The sequence below is a fragment of the Anomaloglossus baeobatrachus genome, chromosome 5 (genome assembly GCF_048569485.1).
Source record: "Anomaloglossus baeobatrachus isolate aAnoBae1 chromosome 5, aAnoBae1.hap1, whole genome shotgun sequence".
Taxonomy (NCBI): domain Eukaryota; kingdom Metazoa; phylum Chordata; class Amphibia; order Anura; family Aromobatidae; genus Anomaloglossus; species Anomaloglossus baeobatrachus.
The window spans coordinates 591,672,813-591,695,800 of NC_134357.1; the positions used below are offsets into that span (position 1 = coordinate 591,672,813).

The 22,988-nt window shown below is 65.7% G+C and overlaps 1 protein-coding gene across 1 annotated transcript in view; it reads right to left on the reverse strand.

Annotated features, from left to right (window-relative positions):
* Positions 1-22,742: 22,742 nt before the first annotated feature.
* MAP2K4 (mitogen-activated protein kinase kinase 4) overlaps positions 22,743-22,988 on the reverse strand; it is a 57,795-nt gene continuing 57,549 nt past the window's right edge. The window contains 1 exon segment of the mRNA XM_075347995.1: positions 22,743-22,988. This exon segment is cut by the window's right edge and continues 652 nt beyond it. The gene's annotated coding sequence lies outside the window, so the exon portion shown is untranslated.

The window sequence follows — 22,988 nt, forward strand, 5'->3', positions numbered from 1 at the left end:
GCTGCTAACACTCCCTGGAGGCGGTGCCCCAACACTGATGGGTCCCGGAGGCTGCCGCTAACACTCCCTGGAGGCGGTGCCCCAACACTGATGGCTCCCAGAGGCTGCCGCTAACACTCCCTGGAGGCGGTGCCCCAACACTGATGGGTCCCAGAGGCTGCCGCTAACACTCCCTGGAGGTGGTGCCCCAACACTGATGGGTCCCGGAGGCTGCCGCTAACCCTCCCTGGAGGCGGTGCCCCAACACTGATGGCTCCCAGAGGCTGCCGCTAACCCTCCCTGGAGGCGGTGCCCCAACACTGATGGGTCCCAGAGGCTGCCGCTAACCCTCCCTGGAGGCGGTGCCCCAACACTGATGGCTCCCAGAGGCTGCCGCTAACACTCCCTGGAGGTGGTGCCCCAACACTGATGGGTCCCAGAGGCTGCCGCTAACACTCCCTGGAGGTGGTGCCCCAACACTGATGGGTCCCGGAGGCTGCCGCTAACCCTCCCTGGAGGCGGTGCCCCAACACTGATGGCTCCCAGAGGCTGCCGCTAACCCTCCCTGGAGGCGGTGCCCCAACACTGATGGCTCCCAGAGGCTGCCGCTAACCCTCCCTGGAGGCGGTGCCCCAACACTGATGGGTCCCAGAGGCTGCTGCTAACACTCCCTGGAGGCGGTGCCCCAACACTGATGGCTCCCAGAGGCTACCGCTAACCCTCCCTGGAGGCGGTGCCCCAACACTGATGGCTCCCAGAGGCTGCCGCTAACCCTCCCTGGAGGTGGTGCCCCAACACTGATGGGTCCCGGAGGCTGCCGCTAACACTCCCTGGAGGCGGTGCCCCAACACTGATGGGTCCCGGAGGCTGCCGCTAACACTCCCTGGAGGCGGTGCCCCAACACTGATGGCTCCCAGAGGCTGCCGCTAACCCTCCCTGGAGGTGGTGCCCCAACACTGATGAGTCCCGGAGGCTGCCGCTAACACTCCCTGGAGGCGGTGCCCCAACACTGATGGGTCCCGGAGGCTGCCGCTAACACTCCCTGGAGGCGGTGCCCCAACACTGATGGGTCCCAGAGGCTGCTGCTAACACTCCCTGGAGGCGGTGCCCCAACACTGATGGGTCCCAGAGGCTGCCGCTAACCCTCCCTGGAGGTGGTGCCCCAACACTGATGGGTCCCGGAGGCTGCCGCTAACCCTCCCTGGAGGCGGTGCCCCAACACTGATGGCTCCCAGAGGCTGCCGCTAACACTCCCTGGAGGCGGTGCCCCAACACTGATGGGTCCCAGAGGCTGCCGCTAACCCTCCCTGGAGGCGGTGCCCCAACACTGATGGCTCCCAGAGGCTGCCGCTAACACTCCCTGGAGGCGGTGCCCCAACACTGATGGCTCCCAGAGGCTGCTGCTAACACTCCCTGGAGGCGGTGCCCCAACACTGATGGGTCCCGGAGGCTGCCGCTAACACTCCCTGGAGGCGGTGCCCCAACACTGATGGCTCCCAGAGGCTGCCGCTAACACTCCCTGGAGGCGGTGCCCCAACACTGATGGGTCCCGGAGGCTGCCGCTAACACTCCCTGGAGGCGGTGCCCCAACACTGATGGCTCCCAGAGGCTGCTGCTAACACTCCCTGGAGGCGGTGCCCCAACACTGATGGGTCCCAGAGGCTGCTGCTAACACTCCCTGGAGGCGGTGCCCCAACACTGATGGGTCCCAGAGGCTGCCGCTAACACTCCCTGGAGGTGGTGCCCCAACACTGATGGGTCCCGGAGGCTGCCGCTAACCCTCCCTGGAGGCGGTGCCCCAACACTGATGGCTCCCAGAGGCTGCCGCTAACCCTCCCTGGAGGCGGTGCCCCAACACTGATGGGTCCCAGAGGCTGCCGCTAACCCTCCCTGGAGGCGGTGCCCCAACACTGATGGCTCCCAGAGGCTGCCGCTAACACTCCCTGGAGGTGGTGCCCCAACACTGATGGGTCCCAGAGGCTGCCGCTAACACTCCCTGGAGGTGGTGCCCCAACACTGATGGGTCCCGGAGGCTGCCGCTAACCCTCCCTGGAGGCGGTGCCCCAACACTGATGGCTCCCAGAGGCTGCCGCTAACCCTCCCTGGAGGCGGTGCCCCAACACTGATGGCTCCCAGAGGCTGCCGCTAACCCTCCCTGGAGGCGGTGCCCCAACACTGATGGGTCCCAGAGGCTGCCGCTAACCCTCCCTGGAGGCGGTGCCCCAACACTGATGGCTCCCAGAGGCTGCCACTAACACTCCCTGGAGGCGGTGCCCCAACACTGATGGCTCCCAGAGGCTGCCGCTAACCCTCCCTGGAGGCGGTGCCCCAACACTGATGGGTCCCAGAGGCTGCCGCTAACCCTCCCTGGAGGCGGTGCCCCAACACTGATGGCTCCCAGAGGCTGCCGCTAACACTCCCTGGAGGCGGTGCCCCAACACTGATGGGTCCCAGAGGCTGCTGCTAACACTCCCTGGAGGTGGTGCCCCAACACTGATGGCTCCCAGAGGCTGCCGCTAACCCTCCCTGGAGGCGGTGCCCCAACACTGATGGCTCCCAGAGGCTGCCACTAACACTCCCTGGAGGCGGTGCCCCAACACTGATGGCTCCCAGAGGCTGCCGCTAACCCTCCCTGGAGGCGGTGCCCCAACACTGATGGGTCCCAGAGGCTGCCGCTAACCCTCCCTGGAGGCGGTGCCCCAACACTGATGGCTCCCAGAGGCTGCCGCTAACACTCCCTGGAGGCGGTGCCCCAACACTGATGGGTCCCAGAGGCTGCTGCTAACACTCCCTGGAGGCGGTGCCCCAACACTGATGGCTCCCAGAGGCTGCCGCTAACACTCCCTGGAGGCGGTGCCCCAACACTGATGGGTCCCAGAGGCTGCCGCTAACCCTCCCTGGAGGCGGTGCCCCAACACTGATGGGTCCCGGAGGCTGCCGCTAACACTCCCTGGAGGCGGTGCCCCAACACTGATGGGTCCCAGGGGCTGCCGCTAACACTCCCTGGAGGCGGTGCCCCAACACTGATGGCTCCCAGAGGCTGCCGCTAACACTCCCTGGAGGCGGTGCCCCAACACTGATGGCTCCCGGAGGCCGCCGCTAACACTCCCTGGAGGCGGTGCCCCAACACTGATGGGTCCCGGAGGCTGCCACTAACACTCCCTGGAGGCGGTGCCCCAACACTGATGGGTCCCGGAGGCTGCCGCTAACACTCCCTGGAGGCGGTGCCCCAACACTGATGGCTCCCAGAGGCTGCCACCAACACTCCCTGGAGGCGGTGCCCCAACACTGATGGGTCCCAGAGGCTGCCACTAACACTCCCTGGAGGTGGTGCCCCAACACTGATGGCTCCCAGAGGCTGCCACTAACACTCCCTGGAGGTGGTGCCCCAACACTGATGGGTCCCGGAGGCTGCCGCTAACACTCCCTGGAGGCGGTGCCCCAACACTGATGGCTCCCAGAGGCTGCCGCTAACACTCCCTGGAGGCGGTGCCCCAACACTGATGGGTCCCGGAGGCTGCCGCTAACACTCCCTGGAGGTGGTGCCCCAACACTGATGGGTCCCGGAGGCTGCCGCTAACACTCCCTGGAGGCGGTGCCCCAACACTGATGGGTCCCGGAGGCTGCCGCTAACACTCCCTGGAGGCGGTGCCCCAACACTGATGGGTCCCGGAGGCTGCCGCTAACCCTCCCTGGAGGCGGTGCCCCAACAATGATGGGTCCCGGAGGCTGCCGCTAACCCTCCCTGGAGGCGGTGCCCCAACACTGATGGGTCCCGGAGGCTGCCGCTAACACTCCCTGGAGGCGGTGCCCCAACACTGAAGGGTCCCGGAGGCTGCCGCTAACACTCCCTGGAGGTGGTGCCCCAACACTGATGGGTCCCGGAGGCTGCCGCTAACACTCCCTGGAGGCGGTGCCCCAACACTGATGGGTCCCAGAGGCTGCCACTAACCCTCCCTGGAGGCGGTGCCCCAACACTGATGGGTCCCAGAGGCTGCTGCTAACACTCCCTGGAGGTGGTGCCCCAACACTGATGGGTCCCAGAGGCTGCCACTAACCCTCCCTGGAGGCGGTGCCCCAACACTGATGGGTCCCAGAGGCTGCTGCTAACACTCCCTGGAGGTGGTGCCCCAACACTGATGGGTCCCGGAGGCTGCCGCTAACCCTCCCTGGAGGCGGTGCCCCAACACTGATGGCTCCCAGAGGCTGCCGCTAACACTCCCTGGAGGCGGTGCCCCAACACTGATGGGTCCCAGAGGCTGCCGCTAACCCTCCCTGGAGGCGGTGCCCCAACACTGATGGCTCCCAGAGGCTGCCGCTAACACTCCCTGGAGGCGGTGCCCCAACACTGATGGCTCCCAGAGGCTGCCGCTAACCCTCCCTGGAGGCGGTGCCCCAACACTGATGGGTCCCAGAGGCTGCCGCTAACCCTCCCTGGAGGCGGTGCCCCAACACTGATGGGTCCCGGAGGCTGCCGCTAACACTCCCTGGAGGCGGTGCCCCAACACTGATGGGTCCCAGGGGCTGCCGCTAACACTCCCTGGAGGCGGTGCCCCAACACTGATGGCTCCCAGAGGCTGCCGCTAACCCTCCCTGGAGGCGGTGCCCCAACACTGATGGCTCCCAGAGGCTGCTGCTAACACTCCCTGGAGGCGGTGCCCCAACACTGATGGGTCCCAGAGGCTGCCGCTAACACTCCCTGGAGGCGGTGCCCCAACACTGATGGCTCCCGGAGGCTGCCGCTAACACTCCCTGGAGGCGGTGCCCCAACACTGATGGCTCCCGGAGGCCGCCGCTAACACTCCCTGGAGGCGGTGCCCCAACACTGATGGGTCCCGGAGGCTGCCACTAACACTCCCTGGAGGTGGTGCCCCAACACTGATGGCTCCCAGAGGCTGCCACTAACACTCCCTGGAGGTGGTGCCCCAACACTGATGGGTCCCGGAGGCTGCCGCTAACACTCCCTGGAGGCGGTGCCCCAACACTGATGGCTCCCAGAGGCTGCCGCTAACACTCCCTGGAGGTGGTGCCCCAACACTGATGGCTCCCAGAGGCTGCCGCTAACACTCCCTGGAGGTGGTGCCCCAACACTGATGGGTCCCGGAGGCTGCCGCTAACACTCCCTGGAGGCGGTGCCCCAACACTGATGGGTCCCGGAGGCTGCCGCTAACACTCCCTGGAGGCGGTGCCCCAACACTGATGGGTCCCGGAGGCTGCCGCTAACCCTCCCTGGAGGCGGTGCCCCAACAATGATGGGTCCCGGAGGCTGCCGCTAACCCTCCCTGGAGGCGGTGCCCCAACACTGATGGGTCCCGGAGGCTGCCGCTAACACTCCCTGGAGGCGGTGCCCCAACACTGAAGGGTCCCGGAGGCTGCCGCTAACACTCCCTGGAGGTGGTGCCCCAACACTGATGGGTCCCGGAGGCTGCCGCTAACACTCCCTGGAGGCGGTGCCCCAACACTGATGGGTCCCAGAGGCTGCCACTAACCCTCCCTGGAGGCGGTGCCCCAACACTGATGGCTCCCAGAGGCTGCCGCTAACACTCCCTGGAGGCGGTGCCCCAGCACTGATGGGTCCCGGAGGATGCCGCTAACACTCCCTGGAGGCGGTGCCCCAACACTGATGGGTCCCAGAGGCTGCCACTAACACTCCCTGGAGGCGGTGCCCCAACACTGATGGGTCCCAGAGGCTGCCACTAACACTCCCTGGAGGCGGTGCCCCAACACTGATGGGTCCCGGAGGCTGCCGCTAACCCTCCCTGGAGGCGGTGCCCCAACACTGATGGGTCCCGTAGGCTGCTGCTAACACTCCCTGGAGGCGGTGCCCCAACACTGATGGGTCCCGGAGGCTGCCGCTAACACTCCCTGGAGGCGGTGCCCCAACACTGATGGCTCCCAGAGGCTGCCGCTAACACTCCCTGGAGGCGGTGCCCCAACACTGATGGGTCCCGGAGGCTGCCGCTAACCCTCCCTGGAGGCGGTGCCCCAACACTGATGGGTCCCAGAGGCTGCCGCTAACACTCCCTGGAGGCGGTGCCCCAACACTGATGGGTCCCAGAGGCTGCCCCCAACACTCCCTGGAGGTGGTGCCCCAACACTGATGGCTCCCAGAGGCTGCCGCTAACACTCCCTGGAGGTGGTGCCCCAACACTGATGGGTCCCAGAGGCTGCTGCTAACCCTCCCTAGAGGCGGTGCCCCAACACTGATGGGTCCCAGAGGCTGCCGTTAACACTCCCTGGAGGCGGTGCCCCAACACTGATGGGTCCCGGAGGCCGCCGCTAACCCTCCCTGGAGGCGGTGCCCCAACACTGATGGGTCCCGGAGGCCGCCGCTAACACTCCCTGGAGGCGGTGCCCCAACACTGATGGGTCCCAGAGGCTGCCGCTAACACTCCCTGGAGGCGGTGCCCCAACACTGATGGCTCCCAGAGGCTGCCGCTAACACTCCCTGGAGGCGGTGCCCCAACACTGATGGCTCCCAGAGGCTGCCGCTAACACTGCCCGGAGGCGGTGCCCCAACACTGATGGGTCCCGGAGGCCGCCGCTAACCCTCCCTGGAGGCGGTGCCCCAACACTGATGGGTCCCGGAGGCTGCCGCTAACACTCCCTGGAGGCGGTGCCCCAACACTGATGGGTCCCAGAGGCTGCCGCTAACCCTCCCTGGAGGCGGTGCCCCAACACTGATGGGTCCCGGAGGCCGCCGCTAACCCTCCCTGGAGGCGGTGCCCCAACACTGATGGGTCCCGGAGGCCGCCGCTAACACTCCCTGGAGGCGGTGCCCCAACACTGATGGGTCCCAGAGGCTGCCGCTAACACTCCCTGGAGGCGGTGCCCCAACACTGATGGCTCCCAGAGGCTGCCGCTAACACTCCCTGGAGGCGGTGCCCCAACACTGATGGGTCCCAGAGGCCGCCGCTAACACTCCCTGGAGGCGGTGCCCCAACACTGATGGGTCCCGGAGGCTGCCGCTAACACTCCCTGGAGGCGGTGCCCCAACACTGATGGGTCCCAGAGGCTGCCGCTAACACTCCCTGGAGGCGGTGCCCCAACAATGATGGGTCCCAGAGGCTGCCGCTAACCCTCCCTGGAGGCGGTGCCCCAACACTGATGGGTCCCAGAGGCTGCCGCTAACACTCCCTGGAGGCGGTGCCCCAACACTGATGGGTCCCAGGGGCTGCCGCTAACCCTCCCTGGAGGCGGTGCCCCAACACTGATGGGTCCCAGAGGCTGCCGCTAACACTCCCTGGAGGCGGTGCCCCAACACTGATGGGTCCCAGGGGCTGCCGCTAACCCTCCCTGGAGGCGGTGCCCCAACACTGATGGGTCCCGGAGGCTGCCGCTAACACTCCCTGGAGGCGGTTCCCCAACACTGATGGGTCCCGGAGGCTGCCGCTAACACTCCCTGGAGGCGGTGCCCCAACACTGATGGGTCCCAGAGGCCGCCGCTAACACTCCCTGGAGGCGGTGCCCCAACACTGATGGGTCCCAGAGGCTGCCGCTAACCCTCCCTGGAGGCGGTGCCCCAACACTGATGGGTCCCAGAGGCTGCCGCTAACACTCCCTGGAGGCGGTGCCCCAACAATGATGGGTCCCGGAGGCTGCCGCTAACCCTCCCTGGAGGCGGTGCCCCAACACTGATGGCTCCCAGAGGCTGCCGCTAACACTCCCTGGAGGCGGTGCCCCAACACTGATGGGTCCCAGAGGCCGCCGCTAACACTCCCTGGAGGCGGTGCCCCAACACTGATGGGTCCCGGAGGCTGCCACTAACACTCCCTGGAGGCGGTGCCCCAACACTGATGGGTCCCAGAGGCTGCTGCTAACACTCCCTGGAGGCGGTGCCCCAACACTGATGGGTCCCGGAGGCTGCCGCTAACACTCCCTGGAGGTGGTGCCCCAACACTGATGGGTCCCGGAGGCTGCCGCTAACCCTCCCTGGAGGCGGTGCCCCAACACTGATGGCTCCCAGAGGCTGCCGCTAACACTCCCTGGAGGCGGTGCCCCAACACTGATGGGTCCCAGAGGCCGCCGCTAACACTCCCTGGAGGCGGTGCCCCAACACTGATGGGTCCCAGAGGCCGCCGCTAACACTCCCTGGAGGCGGTGCCCCAACACTGATGGGTCCCGGAGGCCGCCGCTAACACTCCCTGGAGGTGGTGCCCCAACACTGATGGCTCCCAGAGGCTGCCGCTAACACTCCCTGGAGGCGGTGCCCCAACACTGATGGCTCCCAGAGGCTGCCGCTAACACTCCCTGGAGGCGGTGCCCCAACACTGATGGCTCCCAGAGGCTGCCGCTATCACTCCCTGGAGGCGGTGCCCCAACACTGATGGGTCCCAGAGGCCGCCGCTAACACTCCCTGGAGGCGGTGCCCCAACACTGATGGGTCCCGGAGGCCGCCGCTAACACTCCCTGGAGGCGGTGCCCCAACACTGATGGGTCCCAGAGGCCGCCGCTAACACTCCCTGGAGGCGGTGCCCCAACACTGATGGGTCCCAGAGGCCGCCGCTAACACTCCCTGGAGGCGGTGCCCCAACACTGATGGGTCCCGGAGGCCGCCGCTAACACTCCCTGGAGGCGGTGCCCCAACACTGATGGGTCCCGGAGGCTGCCGCTAACCCTCCCTGGAGGCGGTGCCCCAACACTGATGGCTCCCAGAGGCTGCCGCTAACCCTCCCTGGAGGCGGTGCCCCAACACTGATGGCTCCCAGAGGCTGCCGCTAACACTCCCTGGAGGCGGTGCCCCAACACTGATGGGTCCCGGAGGCTGCCGCTAACCCTCCCTGGAGGCGGTGCCCCAACACTGATGGGTCCCAGAGGCTGCTGCTAACACTCCCTGGAGGTGGTGCCCCAACACTGATGGGTCCCGGAGGCTGCCGCTAACACTCCCTGGAGGCGGTGCCCCAACACTGATGGCTCCCAGAGGCTGCCGCTATCACTCCCTGGAGGCGGTGCCCCAACACTGATGGGTCCCAGAGGCCGCCGCTAACACTCCCTGGAGGCGGTGCCCCAACACTGATGGGTCCCGGAGGCCGCCGCTAACACTCCCTGGAGGCGGTGCCCCAACACTGATGGGTCCCAGAGGCCGCCGCTAACACTCCCTGGAGGCGGTGCCCCAACACTGATGGGTCCCAGAGGCCGCCGCTAACACTCCCTGGAGGCGGTGCCCCAACACTGATGGGTCCCGGAGGCCGCCGCTAACACTCCCTGGAGGCGGTGCCCCAACACTGATGGGTCCCGGAGGCTGCCGCTAACCCTCCCTGGAGGCGGTGCCCCAACACTGATGGCTCCCAGAGGCTGCCGCTAACCCTCCCTGGAGGCGGTGCCCCAACACTGATGGCTCCCAGAGGCTGCCGCTAACACTCCCTGGAGGCGGTGCCCCAACACTGATGGGTCCCGGAGGCTGCCGCTAACCCTCCCTGGAGGCGGTGCCCCAACACTGATGGGTCCCAGAGGCTGCTGCTAACACTCCCTGGAGGCGGTGCCCCAACACTGATGGGTCCCAGAGGCTGCCGCTAACACTGCCCGGAGGCGGTGCCCCAACACTGATGGGTCCCAGAGGCTGCCGCTAACCCTCCCTGGAGGTGGTGCCCCAACACTGATGGGTCCCGGAGGCTGCCGCTAACACTCCCTGGAGGTGGTGCCCCAACACTGATGGGTCCCGGAGGCTGCCGCTAACACTCCCTGGAGGCGGTGCCCCAACACTGATGGGTCCCGGAGGCTGCCACTAACACTCCATGGAGGCGGTGCCCCAACACTGATGGGTCCCAGAGGCTGCTGCTAACACTCCCTGGAGGTGGTGCCCCAACACTGATGGGTCCCGGAGGCTGCCGCTAACACTCCCTGGAGGCGGTGCCCCAACACTGATGGGTCCCAGAGGCTGCCGCTAACCCTCCCTGGAGGTGGTGCCCCAACACTGATGGGTCCCAGAGGCTGCCGCTAACACTCCCTGGAGGCGGTGCCCCAACACTGATGGCTCCCAGAGGCTGCCGCTAACCCTCCCTGGAGGCGGTGCCCCAACACTGATGGGTCCCAGAGGCCGCCGCTAACCCTCCCTGGAGGCGGTGCCCCAACACTCATGGGTCCCGGAGGCTGCCGCTAACACTCCCTGGAGGCGGTGCCCCAACACTGATGGGTCCCGGAGGCTGCCGCTAACACTCCCTGGAGGCGGTGCCCCAACACTGATGGGTCCCGGAGGCTGCCGCTAACCCTCCCTGGAGGCGGTGCCCCAACACTGATGGGTCCCGGAGGCCGCCGCTAACACTCCCTGGAGGCGGTGCCCCAACACTGATGGGTCCCGGAGGCTGCTGCTAACACTCCCTGGAGGCGGTGCCCCAACACTGATGGGTCCCGGAGGCTGCCGCTAACCCTCCCTGGAGGCGGTGCCCCAACACTGATGGGTCCCGGAGGCCGCCGCTAACACTCCCTGGAGGCGGTGCCCCAACACTGATGGGTCCCGGAGGCTGCCGCTAACACTCCCTGGAGGCGGTGCCCCAACACTGATGGCTCCCAGAGGCTGCCGCTAACCCTCCCTGGAGGTGGTGCCCCAACACTGATGGCTCCCAGAGGCTGCCGCTAACACTCCCTGGAGGCGGTGCCCCAACACTGATGGGTCCCAGAGGCTGCCGCTAACACTCCCTGGAGGTGGTGCCCCAACACTGATGGCTCCCAGAGGCTGCCGCTAACCCTCCCTGGAGGCGGTGCCCCAACACTGATGGGTCCCGGAGGCTGCCGCTAACACTCCCTGGAGGCGGTGCCCCAACACTGATGGGTCCCGGAGGCTGCCGCTAACACTCCCTGGAGGCGGTGCCCCAACACTGATGGGTCCCGGAGGCTGCCGCTAACCCTCCCTGGAGGTGGTGCCCCAACACTGATGGGTCCCAGAGGCTGCCGCTAACACTCCCTGGAGGCGGTGCCCCAACACTGATGGCTCCCAGAGGCTGCCGCTAACCCTCCCTGGAGGCGGTGCCCCAACACTGATGGGTCCCAGAGGCCGCCGCTAACACTCCCTGGAGGTGGTGCCCCAACACTGATGGGTCCCGGAGGCTGCCGCTAACACTCCCTGGAGGCGGTGCCCCAACACTGATGGGTCCCGGAGGCTGCCACCAACACTCCCTGGAGGTGGTGCCCCAACACTGATGGGTCCCGGAGGCTGCCGCTAACACTCCCTGGAGGTGGTGCCCCAACACTGATGGGTCCCGGAGGCTGCCGCTAACACTCCCTGGAGGCGGTGCCCCAACACTGATGGGTCCCGGAGGCTGCCACCAACACTCCCTGGAGGTGGTGCCCCAACACTGATGGGTCCCGGAGGCTGCCGCTAACCCTCCCTGGAGGCGGTGCCCCAACACTGATGGGTCCCGGAGGCTGCCACCAACACTCCCTGGAGGCGGTGCCCCAACACTGATGGCTCCCAGAGGCTGCCGCTAACCCTCCCTGGAGGCGGTGCCCCAACACTGATGGGTCCCAGAGGCCGCCGCTAACACTCCCTGGAGGTGGTGCCCCAACACTGATGGGTCCCAGAGGCTGCCGCTAACCCTCCCTGGAGGCGGTGCCCCAACACTGATGGGTCCCGGAGGCTGCCACCAACACTCCCTGGAGGCGGTGCCCCAACACTGATGGCTCCCAGAGGCTGCCGCTAACCCTCCCTGGAGGCGGTGCCCCAACACTGATGGGTCCCAGAGGCCGCCGCTAACACTCCCTGGAGGTGGTGCCCCAACACTGATGGGTCCCGGAGGCTGCCGCTAACACTCCCTGGAGGCGGTGCCCCAACACTGATGGGTCCCGGAGGCTGCCGCTAACACTCCCTGGAGGCGGTGCCCCAACACTAATGGGTCCCGGAGGCTGCCACCAACACTCCCTGGAGGTGGTGCCCCAACACTGATGGGTCCCGGAGGCTGCCGCTAACACTCCCTGGAGGCGGTGCCCCAACACTGATGGGTCCCAGAGGCCGCCGCTAACACTCCCTGGAGGTGGTGCCCCAACACTGATGGGTCCCAGAGGCTGCCGCTAACACTCCCTGGAGGTGGTGCCCCAACAATGATGGCTCCCAGAGGCCGCCGCTAACACTCCCTGGAGGTGGTGCCCCAACACTGATGGGTCCCAGAGGCCGCCGCTAACACTCCCTGGAGGTGGTGCCCCAACACTGATGGGTCCCAGAGGCCGCCGCTAACACTCCCTGGAGGTGGTGCCCCAACAATGATGGCTCCCAGAGGCTGCCGCTAACACTCCCTGGAGGCGGTGCCCCAACAATGATGGCTCCCAGAGGCTGCCGCTAACCCTCCCTGGAGGCGGTGCCCCAACACTGATGGCTCCCAGAGGCTGCCGCTAACACTCCCTGGAGGCGGTGCCCCAACACTGATGGGTCCCAGAGGCTGCCGCTAACCCTCCCTGGAGGCGGTGCCCCAACGCTGATGGCTCCCAGAGGCTGCCGCTAACCCTCCCTGGAGGCGGTGCCCCAACACTGATGGCTCCCAGAGGCTGCCGCTAACCCTCCCTGGAGGCGGTGCCCCAACACTGATGGGTCCCAGAGGCTGCCGCTAACCCTCCCTGGAGGCGGTGCCCCAACACTGATGGCTCCCAGAGGCTGCCGCTAACCCTCCCTGGAGGCGGTGCCCCAACACTGATGGGTCCCGGAGGCTGCCGCTAACCCTCCCTGGAGGCGGTGCCCCAACACTGATGGGTCCCGGAGGCCGCCGCTAACACTCCCTGGAGGCGGTGCCCCAACACTGATGGCTCCCAGAGGCTGCCGCTAACACTCCCTGGAGGCGGTGCCCCAACACTGATGGCTCCCAGAGGCTGCCGCTAACCCTCCCTGGAGGCGGTGCCCCAACACTGATGGGTCCCAGAGGCCGCCGCTAACACTCCCTGGAGGCGGTGCCCCAACACTGATGGGTCCCAGAGGCCGCCGCTAACACTCCCTGGAGGCGGTGCCCCAACACTGATGGGTCCCAGAGGCTGCCGCTAACCCTCCCTGGAGGCGGTGCCCCAACACTGATGGGTCCCGGAGGCTGCCGCTAACACTCCCTGGAGGTGGTGCCCCAACACTGATGGCTCCCAGAGGCTGCCACCAACACTCCCTGGAGGTGGTGCCCCAACACTGATGGGTCCCGGAGGCTGCCACCAACACTCCCTGGAGGTGGTGCCCCAACACTGATGGGTCCCGGAGGCCGCCGCTAACACTCCCTGGAGGCGGTGCCCCAACACTGATGGGTCCCGGAGGCTGCCACCAACACTCCCTGGAGGCGGTGCCCCAACACTGATGGGTCCCGGAGGCTGCCGCTAACCCTCCCTGGAGGTGGTGCCCCAACACTGATGGGTCCCAGAGGCCGCCGCTAACACTCCCTGGAGGTGGTGCCCCAACACTGATGGGTCCCAGAGGCCGCCGCTAACACTCCCTGGAGGTGGTGCCCCAACACTGATGGGTCCCAGAGGCTGCCGCTAACCCTCCCTGGAGGCGGTGCCCCAACAATGATGGGTCCCAGAGGCTGCCGCTAACCCTCCCTGGAGGCGGTGCCCCAACACTGATGGGTCCCGGAGGCTGCCGCTAACACTCCCTGGAGGCGGTGCCCCAACACTGATGGCTCCCAGAGGCTGCCGCTAACCCTCCCTGGAGGCGGTGCCCCAACACTGATGGGTCCCAGAGGCTGCCGCTAACCCTCCCTGGAGGCGGTGCCCCAACACTGATGGCTCCCAGAGGCTGCCGCTAACCCTCCCTGGAGGCGGTGCCCCAACACTGATGGGTCCCGGAGGCTGCCGCTAACCCTCCCTGGAGGCGGTGCCCCAACACTGATGGGTCCCAGAGGCTGCCGCTAACACTCCCTGGAGGCGGTGCCCCAACACTGATGGGTCCCGGAGGCTGCCGCTAACCCTCCCTGGAGGCGGTGCCCCAACACTGATGGCTCCCAGAGGCTGCCGCTAACCCTCCCTGGAGGCGGTGCCCTAACACTGATGGGTCCCGGAGGCTGCCGCTAACACTCCCTGGAGGCGGTGCCCCAACACTGATGGCTCCCAGAGGCTGCCGCTAACCCTCCCTGGAGGCGGTGCCCCAACACTGATGGCTCCCAGAGGCTGCCGCTAACCCTCCCTGGAGGCGGTGCCCCAACAATGATGGGTCCCAGAGGCTGCCGCTAACCCTCCCTGGAGGCGGTGCCCCAACACTGATGGCTCCCAGAGGCTGCCGCTAACCCTCCCTGGAGGCGGTGCCCCAACAATGATGGGTCCCAGAGGCTGCCGCTAACCCTCCCTGGAGGCGGTGCCCCAACACTGAGGGGTCCCAGAGGCTGCCGCTAACACTCCCTGGAGGCGGTGCCCCAACAATGATGGGTCCCAGAGGCTGCCGCTAACCCTCCCTGGAGGCGGTGCCCCAACAATGATGGGTCCCAGAGGCTGCCGCTAACCCTCCCTGGAGGCGGTGCCCCAACACTGATGGGTCCCGGAGGCTGCCGCTAACACTCCCTGGAGGCGGTGCCCCAACACTGATGGCTCCCAGAGGCTGCCGCTAACCCTCCCTGGAGGCGGTGCCCCAACACTGATGGGTCCCGGAGGCTGCCGCTAACCCTCCCTGGAGGCGGTGCCCCAACACTGATGGGTCCCAGAGGCTGCCGCTAACACTCCCTGGAGGCGGTGCCCCAACACTGATGGGTCCCGGAGGCTGCCGCTAACCCTCCCTGGAGGCGGTGCCCCAACACTGATGGCTCCCAGAGGCTGCCGCTAACCCTCCCTGGAGGCGGTGCCCCAACACTGATGGGTCCCGGAGGCTGCTGCTAACCCTCCCTGGAGGCGGTGCCCCAACACTGATGGGTCCCGGAGGCTGCCGCTAACCCTCCCTGGAGGCGGTGCCCCAACACTGATGGGTCCCGGAGGCTGCCGCTAACCCTCCCTGGAGGCGGTGCCCCAACAATGATGGGTCCCGGAGGCTGCCGCTAACCCTCCCTGGAGGCGGTGCCCCAACAATGATGGGTCCCGGAGGCTGCCGCTCACCCTCCCTGGAGGCGGTGCCCCAACACTGATGGCTCCCAGAGGCTGCCGCTAACCCTCCCTGGAGGCGGTGCCCCAACAATGATGGGTCCCGGAGGCTGCCGCTAACACTCCCTGGAGGCGGTGCCCCAACACTGATGGCTCCCAGAGGCTGCCGCTAACACTCCCTGGAGGCGGTGCCCCAACACTGATGGGTCCCGGAGGCTGCTGCTAACACTCCCTGGAGGCGGTGCCCCAACACTGATGGCTCCCAGAGGCTGCCGCTAACACTCCCTGGAGGCGGTGCCCCAACACTGATGGCTCCCAGAGGCTGCCGCTAACACTCCCTGGAGGCGGTGCCCCAACACTGATGGCTCCCAGAGGCTGCCGCTAACACTCCCTGGAGGCGGTGCCCCAACACTGATGGGTCCCAGAGGCTGCCGCTAACACTCCCTGGAGGCGGTGCCCCAACACTGATGGCTCCCAAAGGCTGCCGCTAACCCTCCCTGGAGGCGGTGCCCCAACACTGATGGGTCCCGGAGGCTGCCGCTAACACTCCCTGGAGGCGGTGCCCCAACACTGATGGCTCCCAGAGGCTGCCGCTAACACTCCCTGGAGGCGGTGCCCCAACACTGATGGCTCCCAGAGGCTGCCGCTAACCCTCCCTGGAGGCGGTGCCCCAACACTGATGGGTCCCAGAGGCTGCTGCTAACCCTCCCTGGAGGCGGTGCCCCAACACTGATGGCTCCCAGAGGCTGCCGCTAACCCTCCCTGGAGGCGGTGCCCCAACAATGATGGGTCCCGGAGGCTGCCGCTAACACTCCCTGGAGGCGGTGCCCCAACACTGATGGCTCCCAGAGGCTGCCGCTAACACTCCCTGGAGGCGGTGCCCCAACACTGATGGGTCCCGGAGGCTGCTGCTAACACTCCCTGGAGGCGGTGCCCCAACAATGATGGGTCCCGGAGGCTGCCGCTAACACTCCCTGGAGGCGGTGCCCCAACACTGATGGCTCCCAGAGGCTGCCGCTAACACTCCCTGGAGGCGGTGCCCCAACACTGATGGCTCCCAGAGGCTGCCGCTAACACTCCCTGGAGGCGGTGCCCCAACACTGATGGGTCCCGGAGGCTGCCGCTAACACTCCCTGGAGGCGGTGCCCCAACACTGATGGCTCCCAGAGGCTGCCGCTAACACTCCCTGGAGGCGGTGCCCCAACACTGATGGCTCCCAGAGGCTGCCGCTAACACTCCCTGGAGGCGGTGCCCCAACACTGATGGCTCCCAGAGGCTGCCGCTAACACTCCCTGGAGGCGGTGCCCCAACACTGATGGCTCCCAGAGGCTGCCGCTAACACTCCCTGGAGGCGGTGCCCCAACACTGATGGGTCCCGGAGGCTGCTGCTAACCCTCCCTGGAGGCGGTGCCCCAACACTGATGGCTCCCAGAGGCTGCCGCTAACACTCCCTGGAGGCGGTGCCCCAACACTGATGGGTCCCGGAGGCTGCTGCTAACACTCCCTGGAGGCGGTGCCCCAACACTGATGGCTCCCAGAGGCTGCCGCTAACACTGCCCAGAGCTGGTGCCCCAACACTGATGGGTCCCGGAGGCTGCTGCTAACCCTCCCTGGAGGCGGTGCCCCAACACTGATGGCTCCCAGAGGCTGCCGCTAACACTCCCTGGAGGCGGTGCCCCAACACTGATGGGTCCCGGAGGCTGCTGCTAACACTCCCTGGAGGCGGTGCCCCAACACTGATGGCTCCCAGAGGCTGCCGCTAACACTCCCTGGAGGCGGTGCCCCAACACTGATGGGTCCCGGAGGCTGCTGCTAACACTCCCTGGAGGCGGTGCCCCAACACTGATGGCTCCCAGAGGCTGCCGCTAACCCTCCCTGGAGGCGGTGCCCCAACACTGATGGGTCCCGGAGGCTGCCGCTAACCCTCCCTGGAGGCGGTGCCCCAACACTGATGGGTCCCAGAGGCTGCCGGTAACACTCCCTGGAGGCGGTGCCCCAACACTGATGGGTCCCGGAGGCTGCCGCTTACCCTCCCTGGAGGCGGTGCCCCAACACTGATGGCTCCCAGAGGCTGCCGCTAACCCTCCCTGGAGGCGGTGCCCCAACACTGATGGGTCCCGGAGGCTGCCGCTAACCCTCCCTGGAGGCGGTGCCCCAACACTGATGGGTCCCGGAGGCTGCCGCTAACCCTCCCTGGAGGCGGTGCCCCAACACTGATGGGTCCCGGAGGCTGCCGCTAACCCTCCCTGGAGGCGGTGCCCCAACACTGATGGGTCCCGGAGGCTGCCGCTAACCCTCCCTGGAGGCGGTGCCCCAACAATGATGGGTCCCGGAGGCTGCCGCTAACCCTCCCTGGAGGCGGTGCCCCAACACTGATGGCTCCCAGAGGCTGCCGCTAACCCTCCCTGGAGGCGGTGCCCCAACAATGATGGGTCCCGGAGGCTGCCGCTAACACTCCCTGGAGGCGGTGCCCCAACACTGATGGCTCCCAGAGGCTGCCGCTAACACTCCCTGGAGGCGGTGCCCCAACACTGATGGCTCCCAGAGGCTGCCGCTAACACTCCCTGGAGGCGGTGCCCCAACACTGATGGCTCCCAGAGGCTGCCGCTAACACTCCCTGGAGGCGGTGCCCCAACACTGATGGCTCCCAGAGGCTGCCGCTAACACTCCCTGGAGGCGGTGCCCCAACACTGATGGGTCCCAGAGGCTGCCGCTAACCCTCCCTGGAGGCGGTGCCCCAACACTGATGGGTCCCGGAGGCTGCCGCTAACACTCCCTGGAGGCGGTGCCCCAACACTGATGGGTCCCGGAGGCTGCCGCTAACACTCCCTGGAGGCGGTGCCCCAACACTGATGGCTCCCAGAGGCTGCCGCTAACCCTCCCTGGAGGCGGTGCCCCAACACTGATGGGTCCCGGAGGCTGCTGCTAACCCTCCCTGGAGGCGGTGCCCCAACACTGATGGCTCCCAGAGGCTGCCGCTAACCCTCCCTGGAGGCGGTGCCCCAACAATGATGGGTCCCGGAGGCTGCCGCTAACACTCCCTGGAGGCGGTGCCCCAACACTGATGGCTCCCAGAGGCTGCCGCTAACACTCCCTGGAGGCGGTGCCCCAACACTGATGGGTCCCGGAGGCTGCCGCTAACACTCCCTGGAGGCGGTGCCCCAACACTGATGGCTCCCAGAGGCTGCCGCTAACACTCCCTGGAGGCGGTGCCCCAACACTGATGGCTCCCAGAGGCTGCCGCTAACACTCCCTGGAGGCGGTGCCCCAACACTGATGGCTCCCAGAGGCTGCCGCTAACACTCCCTGGAGGCGGTGCCCCAACACTGATGGGTCCCGGAGGCTGCTGCTAACCCTCCCTGGAGGCGGTGCCCCAACACTGATGGCTCCCAGAGGCTGCCGCTAACACTCCCTGGAGGCGGTGCCCCAACACTGATGGGTCCCGGAGGCTGCTGCTAACACTCCCTGGAGGCGGTGCCCCAACACTGATGGCTCCCAGAGGCTGCCGCTAACACTGCCCAGAGCTGGTGCCCCAACACTGATGGGTCCCGGAGGCTGCTGCTAACCCTCCCTGGAGGCGGTGCCCCAACACTGATGGCTCCCAGAGGCTGCCGCTAACACTCCCTGGAGGCGGTGCCCCAACACTGATGGGTCCCGGAGGCTGCTGCTAACACTCCCTGGAGGCGGTGCCCCAACACTGATGGGTCCCGGAGGCTGCCGCTAACCCTCCCTGGAGGCGGTGCCCCAACACTGATGGCTCCCAGAGGCTGCCGCTAACACTCCCTGGAGGCGGTGCCCCAACACTGATGGCTCCCAGAGGCTGCCGCTAACACTCCCTGGAGGCGGTGCCCCAACACTGATGGGTCCCGGAGGCTGCTGCTAACACTCCCTGGAGGCGGTGCCCCAACACTGATGGCTCCCAGAGGCTGCCGCTAACACTCCCTGGAGGCGGTGCCCCAACACTGATGGCTCCCAGAGGCTGCCGCTAACACTCCCTGGAGGCGGTGCCCCAACACTGATGGGTCCCGAAGGCTGCTGCTAACCCTCCCTGGAGGCGGTGCCCCAACACTGATGGGTCCCGGAGGCTGCCGCTAACCCTCCCTGGAGGCGGTGCCCCAACACTGATGGCTCCCAGAGGCTGCCGCTAACCCTCCCTGGAGGCGGTGCCCCAACAATGATGGGTCCCGGAGGCTGCCGCTAACACTCCCTGGAGGCGGTGCCCCAACACTGATGGCTCCCAGAGGCTGCCGCTAACACTCCCTGGAGGCGGTGCCCCAACACTGATGGGTCCCGGAGGCTGCTGCTAACACTCCCTGGAGGCGGTGCCCCAACACTGATGGCTCCCAGAGGCTGCCGCTAACACTCCCTGGAGGCGGTGCCCCAACACTGATGGCTCCCAGAGGCTGCCGCTAACACTCCCTGGAGGCGGTGCCCCAACACTGATGGCTCCCAGAGGCTGCCGCTAACACTCCCTGGAGGCGGTGCCCCAACACTGATGGGTCCCAGAGGCTGCCGCTAACACTCCCTGGAGGCGGTGCCCCAACACTGATGGGTCCCAGAGGCTGCCGCTAACACTCCCTGGAGGCGGTGCCCCAACACTGATGGCTCCCAGAGGCTGCCGCTAACCCTCCCTGGAGGCGGTGCCCCAACACTGATGGGTCCCGGAGGCTGCCGCTAACACTCCCTGGAGGCGGTGCCCCAACACTGATGGCTCCCAGAGGCTGCCGCTAACCCTCCCTGGAGGCGGTGCCCCAACACTGATGGCTCCCAGAGGCTGCCGCTAACCCTCCCTGGAGGCGGTGCCCCAACACTGATGGGTCCCGGAGGCTGCTGCTAACCCTCCCTGGAGGCGGTGCCCCAACACTGATGGCTCCCAGAGGCTGCCGCTAACACTCCCTGGAGGCGGTGCCCCAACAATGATGGGTCCCGGAGGCTGCCGCTAACACTCCCTGGAGGCGGTGCCCCAACACTGATGGCTCCCAGAGGCTGCCGCTAACACTCCCTGGAGGCGGTGCCCCAACACTGATGGCTCCCAGAGGCTGCCGCTAACACTCCCTGGAGGCGGTGCCCCAACACTGATGGGTCCCGGAGGCTGCTGCTAACCCTCCCTGGAGGCGGTGCCCCAACACTGATGGCTCCCAGAGGCTGCCGCTAACACTCCCTGGAGGCGGTGCCCCAACACTGATGGGTCCCGGAGGCTGCTGCTAACACTCCCTGGAGGCGGTGCCCCAACACTGATGGCTCCCAGAGGCTGCCGCTAACACTGCCCAGAGCTGGTGCCCCAACACTGATGGGTCCCGGAGGCTGCCACCAACACTCCCTGGAGGCGGTGCCCCAACACTGATGGCTCCCAGAGGCTGCCGCTAACACTCCCTGGAGGCGGTGCCCCAACACTGATGGCTCCCAGAGGCTGCCGCTAACACTCCCTGGAGTCGGTGCCCCAACACTGATGGGTCCCGAAGGCTGCTGCTAACCCTCCCTGGAGGCGGTGCCCCAACACTGATGGGTCCCGAAGGCTGCTGCTAACCCTCCCTGGGAGGCGGTGCCCCAACACTGATGGGTCCCAGAGGCTGCCACCAACACTCCCTGGAGGCGGTGCCCCAACACTGATGGCTCCCAGAGGCTGCCGCTAACACTCCCTGGAGGCGGTGCCCCAACACTGATGGGTCCCGGAGGCTGCTGCTAACCCTCCCTGGAGGCGGTGCCCCAACACTGATGGGTCCCGGAGGCTGCTGCTAACCCTCCCTGGAGGCGGTGCCCTAACACTGATGGGTCCCGGAGGCTGCTGCTAACCCTCCCTGGAGGCGGTGCCCCAACACTGATGGGTCCCAGAGGCCGCCGCTAACACTCCCTGGAGGCGGTGCCCCAACACTGATGGGTCCCGGAGGATGCCGCTAACACTCCCTGGAGGCGGTGCCCCAACACTGATGGCTCCCAGAGGCTGCCGCTAACCCTCCCTGGAGGCGGTGCCCCAACACTGATGGCTCCCAGAGGCCGCCGCTAACCCTCCCTGGAGGCGGTGCCCCAACACTGATGGGTCCCGGAGGATGCCGCTAACACTCCCTGGAGGCGGTGCCCCAACACTGATGGCTCCCAGAGGCCGCCGCTAACACTCCCTGGAGGCGGTGCCCCAACACTGATGGCTCCCAGAGGCCGCCGCTAACCCTCCCTGGAGGCGGTGCCCCAACACTGATGGGTCCCGGAGGCTGCCGCTAACACTCCCTGGAGGCGGTGCCCCAACAATGATGGGTCCCGAAGGCTGCTGCTAACACTCCCTGGAGGCGGTGCCCCAACACTGATGGCTCCCAGAGGCCGCCGCTAACACTCCCTGGAGGTGGTGCCCAAACACTGATGGGCCCCGGAGGTTAACGCTAATGTGACGCCCCTGAACTAGTCAGGGCGTCACAGGGTACTGCACTTCCTATTCTGTGGTGCAGGACTCAACCCCTCTTGGTTCTGGGTTCCCAACCTATAGTTCTGCCTCCATCCGCATCCAAATCCCAACCACACCTCACACCACACCCTGTCAGGCACACCAGTGGGCTGCTGAGCTGGAATAGGGCCGCCCACCTAGGGATCAGGCAGGGAGGTGGGAGGGAAGTGAGGAAAGAAGGAGTGTTAGCCCTCGAGAAGTGAGGCGCTGGGGGAGTTTGTGGCTCCCTGTATGTAGTTGGTCGGGTCGCAGACGATGGTCTGGGCCCGGAGGAGTCGGAGACCTGGTCGCAGGGTATTGAGGCTGGGTGCCTAGACATGGTCTTGGAGGACGGTCAGCATCTCTAGCCTAATAACCGGTCCGGGACCGAAAGCACGGCGGGGTACAGGACCCTAGGTCGGGGAGTAGCTTCAGGCAACCCGGCAATTAACTTGCAGAGGATAGTGACTTCACGTACTGTCCCAAAGAAGCTCAGAGATCAGGGGCACTAGTGCAACGAGGGGGGGGGGGTAGGGCTTTCCAATCCATGCAGCCTGCAAAAATCCCAAGTGTGAGCCCTTGAGAGCGCAGTTCCACTACAAACAAGTACGGAGCGAGGCCCAGACAGCTTTAAAGCCAACGGGCCACCAGAACGTTCCAAAATTTGTGCACGGAGGCAGGCTCCGGACCACTTGGCAGTACCAGGGGGGACGGACTCCTCCAAGAGGGCAGCGGCGGTACTCCCCTTACCGTGAACCACGGGTGGCGTCACAAACTCTTATCCCCTGTAAATACTCCCCCTTTTCATTTGAAGTCTGGAGACCCTCGAGCCACGCAGCAACCCTCGGATGAGTGGTTCGACCGCTGCAGGGACAGCACACTAACACTCCCCACACTGATGGGTCCCCAACAATAAAATTCCCCGGAGGCGGTGTCTGAATACGGATGAATCCCGGTGGCTGTCCCAAATAATAAACAGAGGCGGTCAACAGGTGGCCCTCAGGGACAGCACGGCAGCAGGCAGGCAGGCAATGTGCCCTTGACTGTGTGGTGTCGTGCAAGGCCAGAAGCATGGTATTACCACACAGCAGGGTGGACTATAGACTTTAGTGAACTATATGAACACCAACGTAAACGCTATGTCTGGTATCAAAGCAACACAGCTTATCAGACCAAGAACACCATCCCCACAGTGAAGCATGGTGGAAGCAGCATAGGGGAAAACAGCTCAGGGGGCACACAGCTCGACTAGACGTCCTGAAGAAAAGCTTTTGGAAATAATGAACTGTAAATCTCAAAACAATGTGGGTGTACTTTCTCTTTAACATTTTAAATAACAAATAAAAATAAAGTACAATTTAGCTAAAGTACAAGTCACTTCCACAAAGGGTTATAATCCATCTCTTAATATTTAATGTTAGATTTCTTCAATGCAACATAATTTGTGTTTGGTAGAGATTTTTTATGATTCTTTTAAAATAAAAAAAAAAAAAAATAAAAATTAAAAATAAAATAAAAAAAAAAGGGAAAAAATAAAATGCAACCGACACTCGCAACAACATAAAATATTTATAACCGTAGGATCGGGGCAAAAAAATAAAAACTAATAAAATAAAAACGTGAGTCCAGACCTGAT